The sequence below is a fragment of the Ovis canadensis genome, chromosome 1 (genome assembly GCF_042477335.2).
Source record: "Ovis canadensis isolate MfBH-ARS-UI-01 breed Bighorn chromosome 1, ARS-UI_OviCan_v2, whole genome shotgun sequence".
NCBI lineage: Eukaryota > Metazoa > Chordata > Mammalia > Artiodactyla > Bovidae > Ovis > Ovis canadensis.
The window spans coordinates 272,572,646-272,579,429 of NC_091245.1; positions in this window are offsets into that span (position 1 = coordinate 272,572,646).

Consider the following 6,784-nt stretch of genomic DNA (forward strand, 5'->3'; position numbering starts at 1 on the left):
GGCTATTGCGTTGCCTTCAAGGAGGTGATAAGGGAGACTGCCTTCTCTTCTAATCCCTTCCTCTAGTTGCTTCTAGTCCTCCCACCCTCCAGCTTCCTTCCGGCGGCGCTGAAGTCATAGGCCTTGTGTCCGTCCTCGACGAGGCGGTCCTCCCTGCCCTTTCCACAGCCCCGCGCTCCCGACCTGCAAAGCGGTGACTGGCAGGTTCCCCCGACACCCCCGCCGGCGGGCCCCAAGGTCTCGAGGGAGCGCGGGCGGCCTGGCCCCGCCCCGCCGGGCCGCGGGGGCTTGTGGGTACTCCCACCGGCGCGCGCCTTGGGACGAGGCGTTGAATATTCATATTCGTGCGCAGAGTGTGAAGAGGCGCGGTTTGCAGGCCCCGCGTCTCGGCGGTGCGTGGAAATGTATAACCTCGTAACTGAGCGGGTCCTGCCTAGTCTTTTTATTCTCAGCAAGAACCCACTCACTTGGATACAAGAAACGTATGGCTTTCCGGAAGGACTGCCTGCAGGCAGAGCAGCCGACTACGCTTCAGTTCAGTTCAGTTCAGTTCCTTGTCAAGGTTTTAAACAGGGGACTTTCCAATAAGAGAGGCATATTTATAATTGTTTTGGTCCCTGACTTAATACAGCCAAGAAGTGCTTTTTGATTTTTAAGGTTCTTCGATTCCGATTTTCTTTTTTTCTTAAAGGGCGTCGCTTTTAGGATTATGTGAGAGTTTTTCTTTAAAACGGTTTCCTGACTCACTCTCACGAGTACTTCTCTCATGAGAATGTAAGGTGTTTTCTAGGACAACCGTGATGGTGCTATAGCTACAGTTGCTTTTGAAGGTTGATAACAGGTATTTCCCAATATTCAGATCTCAAGTTTTCAGCTTCTCTCTGCGACCCCTCCCCCGCCCCCCCCCGGGCTTCCGTTGCGGTCTAGAGTAACTTCCCTGGCAGCTCAAACTCAGCAATTCTAAAAACAATTCTTCAGGGACTTAACTAATCACTGCCTAGTCTATTTGCAATTCAAGAAGTGGGTCCTTCTCTGCCAGTCTCACCCATCATTTCCAAATGGTAAAGTGTTAATCCCAGTAGACAGTACAGGAAAACAAACAAAGGGATGCACATTCCAGACTTGTTTGCTTCAGCAAACCTGCTTTACCGCGACTCAACATTTCTGGTTCATAGAAGACAAGGGTACTGTATTTCACTTATCTGTGTCGGTTGAACACAATTCACCGAATACCACGGCTCTGCAAAGTGCTCTGCTGCTGCTACTGCTAAGTTGCTTCAGTCGTGTCCGACTCTGTGCGACCCCATAGACGGCAGCCCACCAGGCTCCCCAGTCCCTGGGATTCTCCGGGCAAGAACACTGGAGTGGGTTGCCTTTTCCTTTTCCAATGCATGAAAGTGAAAGTGAAGTCGCTCAGTCATGTCTGACTCTTAGCGACCCCATGGACTGCAGCCTTCCAGGCTCCCCCGACCATGGGATTTTCCAGGTAGGAGTACTGGAGTGGGATGCGAAAAAGTGCTCTAGTTCCAGCAATTATCAGTATAACCAGTTTGTTAAACTGCTCTCGGTGTGATGGCTTCCAAAAAGAACAGTCGATTTTTTTTTTTTTCCCTCCAGTCTCTGCTCTTTTGAATCTCTTCTATCCCTTAAACACTCCTTAGGTGACACCATGACCTAGTCGATTTCAGTTGCTGAACATTAGACCCTGTCAAAGTGTCAATGTCCCGGCTTGAGTGGAACCCTAGATTGTGAGGGTATAAAGCTACAAGTCACGGTTCTGGCTCTCAGACACTTCCTTAGCATCTCCTCAAGGCCTGGCTTCTCTGTTGAGGCAGATGTCTAACTTTACACTGCTGGAGTTCTTTCTTAGTGGATCCCTGCTTCTCTGGATAACTGGCCCTTGTTGAAACTTCTTTCATGGGACACATATGAGAAGGCCTGATGGGCCTTGTCCTCTCTGTATGATTTCATGGAAGATCTACTTCCAGCTTGATCTTTACCATCAGCCCACTGCCAGCTCCCAGCAGGATACGAGTCTTCTGGGTGAGGGTCCACAAAGACAGCCAGAGACCATTTATCTGCCCCTGAGTCCCCCTGACTCTTGAGAAACACACATCCTTGCCACACGGAAGGACCAGACTGGAAGCTGCCCCGTGGTCTCTAGTTTATACCCTGCCATCTCCCTTCAATCATCTCCCTGCCTTTTGAAATACAGACAAATTAATCAGCAAGAATGCTGCCTAGACAGGTTTGCAAGTAGGGAGTGGAACACCCGCCTCTCCTGCCAGTAGCCCCTACTGGTCTCAAGGAGAGGTTATCTTAGAGCCTCCCCCACTACATCACTTCCCACCAGAGACTCTCTGCTCCTTTGATTCCTTCTCCTGCCTTCTATATAAACTGCCGAGAGGACTGAGAAAGTATTTCATGGAAGCCGGGCCAGATCTGAAGCTTTTATTAATCCTTGGGGAACATGTCTGTGTTTGATTGTGGCATCTGGGGTAAGGTGTTGTTTTCAGCCGTGACCTTAGTGCCTCTCTGGGGCTAGAGGAGAGGGCTCACTGAACGTCTTTTAGTGGACACTGTGATGCTCTGTTCAGACCCTTTCAGGACTGAAGGACATGTTCCCTGACTTAGAGTATTGCCCTCAGCATCTCTCATTTAAGTCACTCTTCAAAACTTACTGTCATTTGAAGAAAACCGCTTTCCCCAAAGTCGTGGTCCCTTGGATGGTGGCAGGGACAGCCCATATGTAACGACTAGTCAATTTAGGGTATAAAAACCTCTTTCCCTCACCCCAGTTTGGGACAGTTCTAGCTCCAAAGCTACCTGTATTAATATCTACTGTACATAACAAATTACCACAACAGTTAGTAGTTTAAAGTGGGTCATGAACTTAGGAGCAGCTTCATTGGGTTGTTCTGGCTCAAGGTCTCAGGTAGTAGAAGTCATGATGTCAGGGCCACAGTCACCTAAAGACTTGACTAAGGCTGGAAGATCCAAGATGGCTCCCTCACATGGCTGTGGGCTGGAGACCTCCTCAGGTAGGACTCTCCATAGGCGGCTAGGAAGCCCACCAGAGCTAATTTATCCCAGAATAGGTGATCCCACTGGGAGAGCAAGCAGGGAGCTAGAGTGGCTTGTGTGGGCTGACCTCTCATTCACATTTCTTCTGTCCACCAGAAGAGAGTCACTAAATCCAGCCCATACTAGAAGGAAGGGGAATTGGGTTCTACCTTTGACTCTGTGTGACCCCATGGACTGTAGCCCACCAGGCTCCTCTGTCCCTGGGATCCTCCAGGCAAGAATGCTGGAGTGAGTTGCCATGCCCTCCTCCAGGAGATCTTCCCCACCCAGGGATTGAACCTGTGGCTCCTGCATCGGCAGGTGGATTCTTTAGCACTGTGCCACCTGAAAAGTTTTTTTTAATAAAAAAGTATGTATATACCACAAAAATATTTAGGGATATAGGAACTTTCCTGGTGGTAGAGTGGTTAAGACTCTATTGGGTTGTTTGCTTTTTCAATATGAAGCTGTATGAGCTGTTTGTATATTTTGGAGATTAATCCCTTGTCAGTTGCTTCATTTGCAAGTATTTTCTCCCATCCTGAGAGTTGTCTTTTCATTTTGTTTATGGTTTCCTTTGCTGTGCAAAAGATTTTTAAGTTTAATTAGGTCCCATTTGTTCATTTTTTGTTTTTATTTTCATTACTCTTAGAAGGTGGATCGAAAAAGATCTTGCTGGAATTTATGTCAGAGTGTCCTGCCCATGTTTTCCTCCATAAGTTTTGTAGTATCCAGCCATACATTTAGGTCTTTAATCCATTTTGAGTTTCTTTTTATGTATCAGTTCAGTTCAGTTCAGTCGCTCAGTCATGTCTGACTCTTTGCAACCCCATGAATCACAGCACGCCAGACCTCCCTGTCCATCACCAACACCCAGAGTTCACTCAAACTCACGTCCATGGAGTCCTTGATGCCATCCAGCCATTTCATCCTCTGTTGTCCCCTTCTTCTCCTGCCCCCAATACCTCCCAGCATCAGAGTCTTTTCCAATGACTCAACTCTTCACATGAGGTGGCCAAAGTCCTGGAGTTTCAGCTTCAGCATCATTCCCTCCAAAGAAATCCCACGGCTGATCTCCTTCAGAATGGACTGGTTGGATCTCCTTGCAGTCCAAGGACTCTCAAGAGTCTTCTCCAACACCACAGTTCAAAAGCATCAATTCTTCGGCACTCAGCCTTCTTCACAGTCCAACTCTCACATCCATACATGACCACTGGAAAAACCATAGCCTTGACTAGACGGACCTTTATTGGCAAAGTAATGTCTCCGCCTTTCAATATGCTATCTAGGTTGGTCATAACTTTTCTTCCAAGGAGTAAGCGTCTTTTAATTTCATGACTGCAGTCACCATCTGAAGTGATTTTGGAGCCCCCTAAAATAAACCCTGCCACTGTTTCCTGTTTCCCCATCTATTTCCCATGAAGTGATGGGACCAGATGCCATGATCTTCGTTTTCTGAATGTTGAGCTTTAAGCCAACTTTCTCACTCTCTACTTTCACTTTCATCAACAGGCTTTTTAGTTCCTCTTCACTTTCTGCCATAAGGGTGGTGTCATCTGCATATCTGAGGTTATTGATATTTCTCCCAGCAATCTTGATTCCAGCCTGTGCTTCTTCCAGCCCAGCGTTTCTCATGATGTATTCTGCATAGAAGCTAAATAAGCAGGGTGACAATATACAGCCTTGACGTATTCCTTTTCCTATTTGGAACCAGTCTGTTGTTCCATGTCCAGTTCTAACTGTTGCTTCCTGAGCTGCATATAGGTTTCTCAAGAGGCAGGTCAGGTGGTCTGGTATTCCCATCTCTTGAAGAATTTTCCACAGTTTATTGTGATCCACACAGTCAAAGACTTTGGCATAGTCACTAAAGCAGAAATAGATGTTTTTCTGGAACTCTCTTGCTTTTTCGATGATCCAGCGGATGTTGGCAATTTGATCTCTGGTTCCTCTGCCTTTTCTAAAACCAGCTTGAACATCAGGGAGTTCACGGTTCACGTATTGCTGAAGCCTGGCTTGGAGAATTTTGAGCATTACTTTACTAGCATGTGAGATGAGTGCAATTGTGCGGTAGTTTTTATGTATAGTGTCTTCTAATTTCACTCCTTAAAAACAAAAACACTTAAACATTTTAAATTTGTTTTACTTCGTCTGTGCTGAGTCTTCGTAGCTGTGCGGGCTTTTCTCCGGTTGTGACAGCGGGGTCTAGTCTCTTGTGGTGTGCGATGAGGTGCTTCCCGTTGCGACGGCTTCTCTTGTTGTGGAGCACATGCTCCGGCGTGCTCAGGCTTAGTCGTTGCGGCTCCCAGACTCTACAGCACACGCTCAGCGGTTGTGGTGCATGGATTTAGTTGCTCTGTGGCATGTGGGGTCTTCCCAGACCAGGGATGGAACCCGAGTCTCCTGCATTGGCAGACAGATTCTTTACCACTGAGCCACCAGGGAAGCCCCTAATTTCACTCTTTTACGTGTAGCTGTCCAGTTTTCCCAGCAGCGCTTATTGAAGAGACTTTTTTCTGTTGTGTGTTCTTGTTTTCTGTGTCATAGATTAGATGTGTGGGTTTATCTCTGGATTTTCTTTCCTGTTCCAGTGATCTGTGTTTCTCTTTTTGTGGGTACAGGGTCTCTCTCATCCCAGGTAGAATACTTCAGCAGGAAGGTGAGAGGGAGATGAGAATGTGAAGGGAGAAGGTAAGACACTGTCAGCTGAGTTCCAACTGAATAGTGAGACTGATTTTTTTCCATCCTCAGTAGAAATTATTGCTAGAGAGCGAAACTGGGTTAATTTATAGAGAAATGAAAGCTATCACTTTTCTGGCCATTTATATGTTGTGCCTGTAAATTTTCAAACAGCTACATATTCAAAAATCAATAGGCATTTCTACTTAACACCAATAACCAGTTAGAAAGTAAAATGAAAATAGGGATTATATTTTCAATAGCAATAAGAATCTAAAATACTTGAAATGTAATATACACTTGAGTTGCATGAATGAAGCTACGAGGCTGAATTAAGATGTATGTATTTTGAAAAATGGAGAGATGTAAAATATTTCTGAATAGGAAATCTAAATACTTTAAAATGTCCAGTCTTCACCCGTGGTGGATTCATATCAATGTATGGCAAAACCAATACAGTATTGTAAAGTAAAAATAAAAATTTAAAAAAAAAAAAAAGTAAAAAAAAATGTCCAGTCTTATGAAAACTAAATTTTAGGTTTAATTCCTTCCCCTCAATACACTTTTTAATGAGGAAATTTAATGAACCTATGTTAAAATTCTTCTGAAAAAATAATAAATACTAAAAAATGATTTGTCTTTTTTAAAAAGTTAGTTATAGGGGGACTTCCCTATCGATCCAGTGGTTAAGACTCTGCCCTTCCAATGCAGGAGGCTCAGGTATGATCCCTGGTCAGGGAACTAAGATCCCACATGCCACATGGCCATTACTTTAAAAAATAAAAATAAATAAATAAATAGAGCCAAGATATTTTAAAAGTTAATTGTAGGGAAAAGAGCCCTACTTAACACAAAATATAATAAAGCTATGAGAGTTAAAACCACATCTTTCTGTCATAAGATCTATTGGATGGGATAGCTCAGAATGGATTCAATATATTAGTATATAATGCTACTATATTATATAATATACTCTATTAGTATATAATATTTTAATATATGGTAAAAGAGTTATCACAAATCTGTAGAGACCAGGGGATTCTTC